This window comes from Aethalodelphis obliquidens, unplaced genomic scaffold, assembly GCF_003676395.1.
Source record: "Aethalodelphis obliquidens isolate GAN/ISIS:26980383/991018 unplaced genomic scaffold, ASM367639v1 scaffold99, whole genome shotgun sequence".
In the NCBI taxonomy this organism is placed as follows: domain Eukaryota; kingdom Metazoa; phylum Chordata; class Mammalia; order Artiodactyla; family Delphinidae; genus Aethalodelphis; species Aethalodelphis obliquidens.
The window spans coordinates 3,018,026-3,032,117 of NW_020838043.1; positions in this window are offsets into that span (position 1 = coordinate 3,018,026).

Consider the following 14,092-nt stretch of genomic DNA (forward strand, 5'->3'; position numbering starts at 1 on the left):
TACTTCTATTTGTCACATAGAAATTTCCACCTGAATGTCCTACAGCTATCTCAAACTCATCCTGTCTGAAACTGAAATGAACCCCAAAAGTGTTTTTCCTCTGTTCATGATCTCAGTTAATAGCCCCTGGATTCACAGAGAGACTCAGAATCCAGGCAGTCCTCTCAGATGCTGCTTTCTCCAATTTTTGGGAAAAAAAACCTATCCTTGAATGACCAAGGCATTACTTGATCTCACCTTTATCCCATCTGATCTTTGTAAATACCCAGTGTGGTGTGCAAGGCAGGTGGGGGGTAACACTGCCACAACTTTGAGATTACCAGAGGTTAAACGACTTTGCCAAGCTTACGTAGTTACTGAGTGGTGGAACTGGCAGCCAAGCTTTCAGACTCAGACTCGTCTGTTCTGACCCTAAGAATAAGAGCTCACGGGCTTCTCTGGTGGCACAGTGGTTAAGAATCCGCCTGCCAATTCAGTGGACATGGGTTCGAGCCCTGGTCCGGGAAGATCCCACATGCTGCGGAGCAGCTAAGCCCGTGCGCCACAACTGCTGAGCCCCCGTGCCACAACTACTGAAGCCCACGCGCCTAGAGCCCGTGTTCCACAACAAGAGAAGTCACCGCGATGAGAAGCCCACGCACTGCAACAAAGAGTAGCCCCCGCTCGCCGCAACTAGAGAAAGCCTGCGCATAGCAACGAAGACACAACGCAACCAAAAAACAAGAGCTCCCAAGTACTAAGCACTTACTCTGTGTCAAGCAATGTCCTAGCACTCTCCATGTATTAACTCATTTCATCTTCACAGAAAGACTGAGGTAGGTACTATTATTGTCTCCATTAGGAAACTGAGGCAGAGAGGAGGTAAGTAATTTGCCCAAGGTCACCAGCTAATAAGTGCCAGAGCTGGGATTCAGACCCAGGCAGAGTTTCTTTCTTAAAGTCAGGTGTACTAAGGTATGACTTATATACAGTAAAATTCACCTTTTTTAAAAAAAATTTTTGGCCATGCCGCATGGAATGTGGGATCCTAGTTCCCCAACCAGTGATCAACCCCCCGCCCCACCGCCCCCGCATTGGAAGCACGGAGTCTTAACCATTGGACAGCCAGGGAAGTCCCTAAAATTCACCCTTTTAAGGCATACAGTTCAATAGTTTTGACAAACGTATACAGTCATTTAATCACCACCACAGTCAAAATATAAAATACTTTTATTGCCACCCGAAGTTCCTCTGTGCCCCTTTGTGGGCAGTCTCCTCTCCCACCCCAAGCAAACATGGATGTGTTTTCTATCCCTATAATTCTACCTTTTCCAGAATGCCATATCAATGGAATCATGCAGTATGTGGCCTGTTGTGTCTGACTTATTTCAGTTAACATAATGCTTTTATGATTCATCCTTGTTGTTGTATATGTCTCACTAATTCATTCCTTTTTATTGCTAAGTAGTATTACATTGTCTGGATGTACCATAATTTACTTATCCATTCGCTACTTGATAAGCATTTGTTCCTTCTACCTTTTGGCAATTACAGATTAAGTACAGGTCTTTACGTAAGCATATCTTTTTATTTCAATTGGGTAAATGCCTAGAAGTGAGATTGTCGGGTCAAATGGTAAGTATATGTTTAACTTGATAAGAAATGACCAAACTGTTTTTCTAAGTAGCTGTATCATTTTACACTCTTGCCAGCAAAGTATGAGAGTTCCAGTGGCTCCACGTCCTTGCCAGCCTGTCATTTTGTGTTTTTAGCCATTCTAGTAGGTGTGAAATGGCATTGTCACACATTTCAACCAATTGTCTCTCCATCTATCTAAAACTTTTTTAGTTGGAAATACACTTACAGAAAAGTTGCAAGGATGATACAAGGAACATCATTTGAAATACAGTTGGGATTTTTTTTTTCAATTTGCTTTCAGTTTTGGCTTTTTCCCTTTTCATCCTTGTTCATTTGATTTTTTGAATATATAGAATATTAACATACTCCCACAAATCAAAGCTATACAGAAGGATACACTAAGAGAAGTGTCACTCCGTCCCGTATTCCTTCAACAACGTTCCCTCCCTCTCCTTGTAGGTGACCAACTTCCAGCTTCTCCTGCCTGTGTTTTGGGGAACGACAAGCAGATACATGTATGTTTTCTTACTTCCCCTTTTTCCTTACGCAGAAGGAAGCATCTTTTATATCCTCTTTTGCACTTAGCCCTTTTCACTTAAGAAATCCTGGAAGTCACTCCCTGTCACTTTGTGAGGTTGTCCTCCCTCTCCTTTACAGTTGCAGTCCTCCACTTGTCCCTATGCCATTATTCAACCACACTCATGTTCAGACATTTCGGTAGTCTCTGATATTTTGCAGTTACAAATAATGCTGTAATCAATAACCTTGTGCATATTTATTTTCATCTTGTTGGAGGTGAATCTTCAGGGTAAATTGCAAGAAGTGAGATTGTTGGATGGAACGGTAAACTATATACGGAATATTCTTAGATACTGCCCGCTCTACTCCACAGGAGTTGTACCAGTTGGAATTTCCCATAGCCTGGCCAGTGGAGTGTGTTGACAAGCTTTGAATTTTTGCCAGTCTGATCCATAAAAGTGCTATCTCAGTGTTGTTTTAATTTGCATTTCAACCAGAGGTATTTTAATTAACTAATTAATTAGAAGTACAGTTGATTTACTATAATAGTTTCAGGTGTATAACATGGTGATTCAACATTTTTATAGATTGTACTCCATTTAAAGTTACTACAGAATAATGGCTCTATTTCCCTGTGTTGTACAATATATCCTTGTTGCTTATTTATTTTATACATAGTAGTTTGTGTCTCTTAATCCTCTACCCCTATCTCCATACTTCCTCTCTCCACTGGTAACCCCACTAGTTTGTTCTCTATGTCTGTGAGTCTGTTTCTGTTTTGTTTTGGTAGCTGGTATGATCTTCAGGTACTGAAACACATTTTACAGACTCCCAACTTGGCATTCTCTAGAAAACTCTGGAAATAGTTTTCATCCTTGAAAAATTTTAGCACACATGCCTCCCAAATGGACAGAGGTGACTTCTGAGCCCTTGTACCAGTTTTTTTTTTCAGTTTGGTCTCTTCCTGTTCATGTATTAGCTGGTAGGGACTCTTCTAAAGCTTTCTTGCCCCACCTAATGGGCAAGGAAGGGAATCGAGCTGGTTTTTCGACTGCTGCCTGGAAACCAGTTGAGACTCAGTGCCCACTAAGATGTTCTAGCCTAGCAGACCTTAGCACAGAACAAGATTTGAAAGAGAACAAGATATGGAGATTTATAGTCATGGCTTCAACATACTCCTAGAGCATGGATAGCTAAACCATGTTTGGAGAGTGTTAATAAAGGTTGTTAACATCTTTTCTTAGCTGTGCTAATTGCTACATGTGTAATCTTTGGTCACAGCTGTTGCTATAGTTAGTCTCTAGGCCCTCAGATGCTCATTTTAAAAGTTATTTATTTATGCAAAATGAAAATAACTTTTTTTCTGGTTATAAGAGTAACGCATGCTTGATGGGGGACAATATCCTAGAAAGTAGGAGAAGGCATAAAGAAGAAAATGAAAATTTATTGTATGTATTCCTACCACTCAGTGGTAACCAGAGTTACCAGTTTGGTGTCAGTCCTGTGGGCCTTTGGCACATGCACTCACTGTGCATGCACACACACACACTCACACACACTCACATTTTCCTACTCTCTCTGTATCTGTCTCTGTCTCCCTACATAAACTCACACACACATATGTACATACATACGTGCATAACAAAAACACATTTTTCTGCACATAATACACCCACACTTTTAAAAAATAAAAATTAGATAGTAGTGAACTTACTATTTTGTCTTTTTCTTTTTTCACAACATACAGTGAACATCTTTTGCTATTCATCATAAAGCTCTATAGCATGGTAGTTAATTGCTACATAGTAGTCTTTATAGCTGTACCTTAAACCTTTTTATCATGAACATGTATTTGTTTATAATTTTTCAGCATCATGAACAGTGTCTATGAACATAAATTTCTGTACATATGACTAATTATTTCACTAGCATTAATTCCTAGAAGGAGAATTGTTGGGTCAAAGAGTGCATGTTTTAAAAAATATTTTTAGGGAATTCCCAGGTGGTCCTGTGGTTAGGACTTGGCGCTTCCACTGCAGGGGCCACGGATTCCATCCCTGGTTGGAGAACTAAGATCCCGCCAGCCACGTGGCCAAAAAAAATTTTTTTTAATTAAATTAAACATAGACGCCTTGGGGTAAGCATAATAACGCCACTCCACCAAAGATGTCCACGTCCTCATCCCTGGAAAGTGTGACTATGTTACCTGGCAAAAGGAGATTTGCAGGTGTGATTAAGTTAATGATCTTGCACTGGGGAGATTGTTCTGGATTATCCATGTGGGCCAATATAATCACAAGGGGTTTTATTAGCAACACGGGGAGACAAGGTAGTTACAGAAGGAGCTGTGATGATGGAAGCAGAGTTCAGAGAGATGTAATTGCTGCCGGGAAAAGGGCCACGAACTCCGGAACGCCAGCAGCCTCGAGTCTCTAGAACTGGAAAAGGCAAGGAAATGGGTTCTCCCGTAGAGCCTCTGGAGGTAGTTCAGCCAGGCCAACACCTTCATTTCAGCCCAGTGACCCCCATTTTGGACTTCTGACTTCTGGAATGGTAAGATAAATTTGTGTTGCTTTAAGCCACTCCGTTCGTAATAATTTGTTACAGCGGGGACGGGAAAGTGCTCTACACACATTGTAAACAATTGTCCTAAATAAGGCTTCTCTCGCTATGCGTGGACCCCTGCTTTCCTCCCTTGTATTCCTCAGTTCCATTCCCCAGGGGGATCCACTTTCAAATCTTATACCTCTGTCTTCTGGATTTACCTCCTTATATCTAAATAACATAACCTGGGCTTCCCTGGTGGGGCAGTGGTTAAGAATCCACCTGACAATGCAGGGGACATGGGTTCAAGCCCTGGTCCAGGAAGAACCCACATGCCGCGGAGCAACTAAGCCCGTGTGCCACAACTACTGAGCCTGTGCTCTAGAGCCCACGAGCCACAACTACTGAGCCTGTGTGCCACAACTACTGAAGCCCGCCCACCTAGAGCCCATGCTCCGCAATGAAGAGTAGCCCCCGCTCACAACTAGAGAAAGCCCGCACACAGCAATTAAGACCCAGTGCAGCCAAAACTAAATAAATAAATAACATGCCTATACTGCTATTTCTTGACATTAATTTTAGGCACTATCTATTGAGCTCCTCTTAGAATCACCTCCATTACCCTTCCCAACTTCTCACCCCAAAGTCACCCACTATATTATTATCATATTTTTTGGTTAATCAATATATTAATTGCTTTACATTTTATGACCACATATTGTTTGTTAAATGAACCACATAGTTTATACTATAGATTGTTTTCCTTTTTTCTTTTTTTACAACTTGTTTCTCCTGATGTTAATAACTGTCTTGACTTTCTTATTTGCTGAGTTTTTAGGCCTCATTCCAATCCTCTGTATTAGTTTCCTATTGCTGCTATAATAAGGCCAGAAGTCTAAAATGGGTCTCACTGGGCTAAAATCAAGGTGTTGGCAGGGCTGCATTCCTTCTGGAAGCTCTAGGGGAAAAGCCATTCCCTTGTTTTTCCAGCTTTCAAAGGTTGCCTGCATTCCTTGGCCCCTTCCATCTTCCAAGTTGGTTACAGCTGGTCCCGGCTTTCTCACGCTGCACCACTCTGACTCTTTTTCTGCCTCCCTGTTGCATATTTAAGGACCTTTGTGATTACATTGGGCCCACCTGGATAATCCAGCCTCCTCGCCCCTTCCCAAGGTTGGCTGATGAGCAACGTTAATTCCATCTGCAACCTTAATTTCTCTTTTCCATCTAACTTAACATATTTACAGGTTCCAGGAATTAGGATGTGGGCATCTTTGGCTGCGGGGGGCATTATTCTCCCTACCACGTCATCCACCAGATCTGCCAAAGGTAATGAATAACATGTTCCGCATAGTCAATGAAATCAGAACTCCCTCCTCGAGTTCTCCATGTTGTTTCAGCTGAACCGATTGCCCTCTCGTCTTGCTACACAGCGTCATCCAGGGGTCGTCCTGTCACTGCTCTCTTGGGTGGCACCCTTAGTTTCCTGGGTCTCGTATCTTCCGTATTCTTAGTGTACTCCTTTCTCTGCTGGGGCACATCCTTCTGATGTTTCTGAAGGAAGAGTACATGGGAGGCATGCATTTGGAGTCCTCGCATGTCTGGAAATGTCATTCTTCCACTTTCATATTTGATTGATGGTTTGGTTGAGTGTAGAATTCTAGGTTGAGGGTCATTAACTCTCAGAATGTGGAAGGTATTGCTCTGTTATCTCCCAACTTCTAGAGACCTGATTGAGACGTCTCATACTATTCTGATCCCCAATCCCTTTGTTAAGCAACTTGCTTGTTCTCTCCGGAAGATTTTAGGATTTATCACTGGTATGCTGAATTTCATGAGACTATGTCCTGGTGTGAATCTTTTTTTATTCATTGTCTTGGACACCTGATGGGCCCGTTCCATGTGGAGACAATTGGCCTTCAATTTAGGGACTTTTTTTTGTATTATTAATTTGATAATTTCAGTCCTTCCATTTATTTACTTGTTTCCTGGACTACATATAAGTTGGATATTTGACCTTCTGGAATGATCCTCTATATTTCCTATCCCTTCTGTTCTATTTTCTATTTCACTGTCTTTTATTTTACCTCCTGGGAGATTTCCTTGACTTTATATAACAACTCTTTTATTCAGCTTTTTAAATTTTGGCTATAATATTTTGTATTCCAAGATCTTTCTCATCCTCTTGATTGCAACAACTTTGCCTCCTCTTCCCCCTCCTCCCCCCTCCCTTTCTCTCTTTATCTCCCTCTTTCTCTGTCTCTCTATTTTTTATTTGTGTCCTGTCCTTGTTTCATGGATACAATATCGTCTCTTCACATTTTGAGAATCTTTTAGTGTTTTTTTCCTCCTTATATAGTATTTATTTTATTTTATTAAAAACATTTTAATTGAGGTAACATTAGTTTATAACATTATATAAGTTTCCTGTGTACAACATTGTATTTCGACTCGTGTATACCCTACAACGTGCTCCATGGATCACCATACAGTTGACCCCCTTTACCCATTTCACCCTCCCCCTCTCCCACTCTGGTAACCACTACTCTGTTTTCTGTATCTGAGTGTTTGTTTTGGTTTAGGTTTAGTTCACTTATTTTGTTTTTCTTTTCTTTTTTTAGATTCCACATATCAGTTAAATCATACTGTATTTGTCTTTCTCTGTCTGACTTATTTCACTTAGCATAATACCCTCAAGGTCTCATCCATGTTGTCACAAATGGCAAGATTTCATTCTTTATTCTGGCTGAATAGTATTCCATTGTGTGTGTGTGTGTGTGTGTGTGTGTGTGTGTATACACACACACATACTGCATCTTCTTTATCCATTCATCTGTTGATGGGCACTTAGGTTGTTTCAACCTTTTAGTGTTTGGTTTTTGATGAAGTCTTCTTTTGTTCCCTGTATACTTGTTTTTTTCCCTTAGTTCCTTTTTTTGGTATGTATTTGTCGCTTTCCTTCACATGGAAATGTTTCTCAAATGTCTGGTGACCTTTGACCGTTGGTATTGAACACCAAGACACCTACAAACCTTTTGGCCATCCTGTGAGGCTGGCAGGGACTCTGGTGAGGGGTGATGGAGCAGTGTGTCAGTTGTGGCCTGGCAGGAAACAGATGCTGCACTTAAACTGGGCCATGGAGAAAGGTTTAATAAGGGATCATTTATGAAGATGTGGGCAGGGTTCAGGGGGAAGAGCAAAGATTAGATCGGTATGCTGTGGCCCAAAGGGCAGAAGGAGGGAGTCATGTTTGGAACTCCCTGAGGGTCTCCACACGGAAGGGCAGGGGTCAGGAGCTGTGGTCTTCAGCACAAGAACACAGCCGGTCGGTGACACAGAAGGGAGGGCGTGAAGGGACTATATGCCCTGACTTCTCTCTCCTCCTGCCGTTCATCCCTGCCAGTGCCGTCCACTGGATGAACTTGACACAAAGCCATCCATACTTCCAGTGCCCAGAGTGGGCTGGAGGAGGACCAAGGATGGAAGAGGAAGGCCTCCTTCACAGCCTGTATCAGTCTGGGTCTGTCAGGAGAACAGAAGCCACTCTGCATGTTTCAGGTATAAAAAGTCGAATGTAGTATTAGGGGCTTGCTTGGGGGTTGGAAGAGCTGGAGTGGGTGGTGAGCATAGAGGTCAGAGTTGCTGCCCAAAAGGTCAGAAGAGCTGACACTTGAACGCCTTGGCCCAAAGCTCCAGAATTGCATGCTGCGGCAATTCTCAAGAATCTCTGAGAAGATTCTCCCACCAATCGCCCCAGTTTACAGTGGCAAAGTGTTCTCAAAAGCTTAACGGGAAGCCGCTGTGAATCCCATCCGCCCACGTGTCTGGTTTCCACAACCTCCAGGGAACTAGTGTTTGGTTTCATTTTCTTGCACGTCTGCATCCGGGGATCTTTCCTCTCGGCCCCCTTGGTTTTCTGGAGAAGGAGCCTCCCATTCCCCACCCGTGGCAGGGAGGAGCACCAGGCTTGGTCACTAGGGTTCCAGGAACTGAATCCTGTCGGGGTTACTGTCTGGCGGGGCAGGGTCAGGAGAGGACCGAGCGTCCAGCCACTCAGTGTGCAGACGGCGACACTCTCGCCTGAATTCTGCTCATCCAAAGTGCTCGCTTCCCGGGGTCCGCTGAAGACCTCTATTTGGCAGCTTCCTGCTAAGCCTGATACCCCTCCCAGGCTGCTGTTTGAACCCCACCAGCGCCTTGAAATGTCTAGTCCTGTGCTGTTTCCTCTCCTGTTCTCCTTGTCCTTGTGGGTGGAGTCCCTTTTTATTCCTTTATCATCATTTTCCTGGGATTTGAGAGGGAAAGATGGTGACACATGTAGCCAGTGTGCTTGGATGAACCAGAAGCGCGTATTTCTTAAGACTGCTACAAATTGTCAAATTAGATGCTCACTTTAAGGTCCTGTAATAATAATCTTGGAACGTTTATTTGTTCAATTATAGTCATTATTTATTCTAAGATATTCAAATAAATAAAACTATGAAATCGTATAACAACCTTTAAAAACAACCTTTTTTGTTACTAAAATGATGCTCATTAAAGAAAATCTGGAATAGTGCCAGACACTAGCTAAGCACTTTGCAAGCATTAGTCCATTATAGCCTCAGGCCAATCGATTTTCCAGGTGAGGAACCTGAGGCACAGAAAGGTTCAGAAAGCTCCCAAGACCGTGAGCCAGTTAGTCCCGGGTAAAGCCTGAATCGTTCATTCCCAGGCCAGTGGCTGCACCCACATCCTCTGCTGGTTCAGAAAATAGAAGGAAAAATGACCAGATACAGCCACGTGATTCCAAGATGGCCTTTTAACATTTTGGAGTATTTGCTGCCATAGTTTTTAATGTATTTTCTAAGTTAAAAGGCAATTTTAAGTATAGGGTATGTGAAGATATGTATTCTGTGTTTTATCACTTGGTGTTATGTCATAAACATTTTGTATATATACAAATTTCATACCAAGCAAAACACTCTTAAGGATCCATTTACATTTTATATTAAGGCCACTGAATAGGAATTTTAAACCATGAAAAAAAATTGGATTGCTTTGTTCAACTTCAGACAACTCTGTAGTTTCTAATGGGATCAGACACAGCTGTCTTTACATTGCCAGACCTCCCTGCTGAGGGACATGGGGCATTTAGCTTCTCTGAACTTGAGTCTCCTCACTTGTAAAATGGGGGTAGTAACATCTTACACTGTTGTCATGAGAATGTAAACGAGGATAGAAGAGTATCAGAGCTCCCTGCTTCTCCATAAACGGTAGTGATTATCTTAAGGTAGATTTTCAAAAGATAGGTAACACGCTGTGTTTTTGTGTAAGGTTCAACCTTTTTACTCCTTTATTTGGCCGCTGAGAAAAGGTCTGGTCTCTACTTGATAGGCTACTGGTGTTGTTTACAGTTAGGAAAGACTGAGGCATATATAAAACTTCTCCAAAAATTTAATTATGAACACATGGCAATGTTCCTTTAAAGATTCCCTTTTGTTCAGGACATTTTCTGGGAAGCGACTGGTTAGATAGATGATCGTCCTTAGATCATGCGGGGGTGAGGGGGGAGAAGAATGTCAGGCTAAAGATCACTACACTTACGACCTGAGGTCAGCTGAGAGAGTGGGCGGCCGGGGAGGTAGCTAGTTTCCCGAAAAGAGCTTTGCCTCATTAAAGAGCGTCAGAGAATTCCTTAAGCATTTTTATCAGGAATTCTACTTTATTCCCAGAAGGTTATGAAATATGTTCTCAAAAAGTTCTGTTCCAGACAGGTTTAATATTTCACAGTCGAATTTATGAGAAAAGGAAAAGGTGTTTTGGGAATCCTCCAAGACAAAAGTCCTTCCTCCCCAAGGTTCTCATTTTCTATCATTAGAGCACCAAAGAGAGTCACAAACTAAAAAAAAAAATACAATTATAGTGTGTGGAAATCTTCATATATCTTAGTATCATTACACATTTAGAAAATGCCTGAAGGAATATTCCATCAGAAGTTAATAGTGATTATCAATTATCTCTGTAATAACCAATAATTGTGAACTTATGGAAGATTTTCACCTTCTACACTATATCTTTGTTTTATTTTAAAAAATTAAAAAAATAATGAACAGTTATTACTTTTGTAATGATAATAAACACCAAATCCGTTTTCCCGGCTCAGAGGTGTGTATCGCTGGTAGCTCCCTTGAGACCCTTTTCAGGAATCAACCAGTTTGTCAGATGACCACACAGGTCATCTGGGCTCCAGGGAGCTGAGGTCCAGCGAGGTTCTCACACTTGAGCTGGATCATAATTCCCTAGAGGGCTGGTTCAAACTTGGATCACTGGGTCCCCCACAGAGTTCCAGATTCAAAAGGCCTGGGGAGGGGTCCACAGTGTGCATTGCTAAGTTCCCACGTGCCGCTGTAGCAGCTGCTGCTCTGGGGACCACACTTTAAGAACCCCTGTAGCCCAGGGAAAAAAACTTCAACAGGGGACTCAGAGCCAAACAAACACGTACATAGACTCATTTGTCTTATTTTTTAGATTCTACATATAAGTGATATAATATTTGTCTTTGTCTGACTTACTTCACTTGGTATGATAATTTCTAGGTCCATTCATGTTGCTGCAAATGGCGTTATTTCATTTTTTATGGCTGAGTAGTATTCCATTCCATTTTATTTATATATATATATATATAAATACATATATATATTTTTTTCTTCACATCTTAAACCAGTTGTCTGTTGATGGGCACTTGGGTTGTTTCCATGTCTTGGCTATTGTAACTAGTGCTGCTGTGAACATTAGGGTGCATGTATCTTTTTTTAAAATAAATTTATTTATTTATATTTATATAAATTTATTTATTTATTTAGGCTGCGTTGGGTCTTCGTTGCTGCAGTAAGCAGGGGCTTCTCTTGTTGCGGAGCACGGGCTCTAAGTGTGAAGGCTTCAGTGGTTGTGGCACACGGGCTCAGTAGTTGTGGCTCGTGGGCTCTAGAGCACAGGCTCTGTAGTTGTGGCGCACGGGCTTAGTTGCTCTGCAGCATGTGGGATCTTCCTGGATCAGGGCTCGAACCCGTGTCCCTTGCATTGGCAGGCGGATTCTTAACCACTGTGCCACCAGGGAAGTCCTGCATGTGTCTTTTCAAATTAGAGTTTTCATTTCCGGATATATGCCCAGGAGTGGGATTGCTGAATCATACAGTAGCTCTATCTTTAGTGTTTTGAGGAACCTCCATGCTGTTCTCCATAGTGGCTGCACCAATTTACATTCCAACTAACAGTGCAGTCCCTCCACACCCTCTCCAGCATGTATTATTTGTGGACTTGTTGATGATGGCCATTTGACCCATGTGAGGTGGTACCTCATTGTGGTTTTGATTTGCATTTCTCTAATAATTAGCGATTATTTTTTTCATGTGCCGTCTGTATGTCTTCTTTGGAGAAATGTCTGTTTAGGTCTTCTGCCCTTTTTTTTTTTTTTTTTTTTTTGCGGTACGCGGGCCTCTCCCTGCTGTGGCCTCTCCCGTTGCGGAGCACAGGCTCCGGACGCGCAGGCTCAGTGGCCATGGCTCACAGATCCAGCCGCTCCATGGCATGTGGGATCTTCCCGGACCGGGGCACAAACCCGTGTCCCCTGCATCAGCAGGCGGACTCTCAACCACTGCGCCACCAGGGAAGCCCTTCTGCCCATTTTTTGATTGGGTTGTGTTTTTCAATATTGAGTTGTGTGAGCTGTTTGTATATTTTGGAAATTTGCATCATTTGCAAATATTTTCACCCGTTCCATTGGTTGGCTTTTTGTTTTCTTGATGGTTTCCTTTGCTGTGCGAAAGCTTTTAAGTTTGATTAGGTCCCATTTGTTTATGTTTGATTTTATTTCTTTTGCCTTGGGAGACTGATCTAAGAAAATATTGCTGCGATTTACATCGGAGAATGTTTTGCCTGTGTTCTCTTCTGGGAGTTTTATGGTGTCATGTCTTAAATTTAGGTTTTTAAACCATTTTGAGTTTATTTTTGTATATGGTGTGAGGGAGTGTTCTAATATCATTGATTTACATGAGGCTGTCCAGCCTTCCCAACACCACTTACAGAAACAGACTCAAAGATATAGAAAACAAACTTATGGTAACCAAAGGGGAAGGGGAGGGAGGGAGGGATAAATTAGGAGTATGGGGTTAACAGATACAAACTACTATACATAAAATAGATAAACGACAAGGGTCTACTGTATAGCACAGAGAACTATATTCAGTACCTTGTAATAATCTATAATGGAAAATAATCTGAAAAAATATGTATATATAACTGAATCACTTTGCTGTATACCTGAAAGTAACCCAACATTGTAAACCAACTATACTTCAATAAAAAAGTGAAAAAAGTAGAAACAAACAAACAGACAAAAAGCCAAACAAAGATGAACTTGATTTACTTCCCACTTTTGCCTCCGGCTAGCCTGTAATTATTTTTGAGGAGAGGAACTTGATTTGACTGGCTCTATATAACAAGAAGTTGTGCCAGAAAAGGGTTTCACGCTACCTTATTACAGGCAGACCTCAGAGATATTGCTGGTTGGGTTCCAGACCACAGCAATAAGGCAAATATCTCAATCAAATGAGTCACAGACATTTTTTGGTTTCCTAGTGCATATAAGACTTACGTTTACACTATACTGTAGTCTATTAAGTGTGCTATCGCATTATTGCTAAAAAATGCTAACCATCAGCCTCCAGCAAATCCTAGTAACATCAAAGATCACCATAATAAATATAATAATAATGGAAAAGTTTCACATATTGTGAGAATTACACAGACATGACACAGAGACATGAAGTGAGCAAATGCTGTTGGGAATAGGGGGTAAATGGACTTGCTCGAGGCAGGGTTGCCACAGACCTTCAATTTGTAAGAAATGCAGTATCTGTGAAGTGCAATAAAGCAAAGTGCAGTAAAACGAGGTACACCTGTAACTGGGCGCCTGGTTCAGAGGCTTTTCAATTAAGTCCTGTGATGTCTGGGGCTTGAGGACCCATCTGGGTTGGCTGTGTTCACAAGCTGGGGTGTGGCCGTGGCTCATCACCCTCAGCTCAGGTCACTGGCTGTGGTTTCTCTTGAATCCTGAAGAGGTGACACTGAGGGTGATGGGGTAGCAATTATTGCAATACTGATGTCCTGTTTGGGAAGTAATGTGGGGCTGTTAATGGAGGGGGCAAAACACAGGGAAAACCATCCCCACCAGGCCCCACAAATGCAGTAACTCTCTCTTTTTTTTATTGTGGTAAGATAAACATAGAATTTAACATTGCAACCATCTTTAAGTGCATAGTTCAGGTGGAACAATGTGAATGTAGTGTACATTCACATTGTTCCATCCATCTCTGGAACTTTCTCATCTTCCCAAACTGAAACTCTGCCCCCATTATCACTCTTTTATTTTATT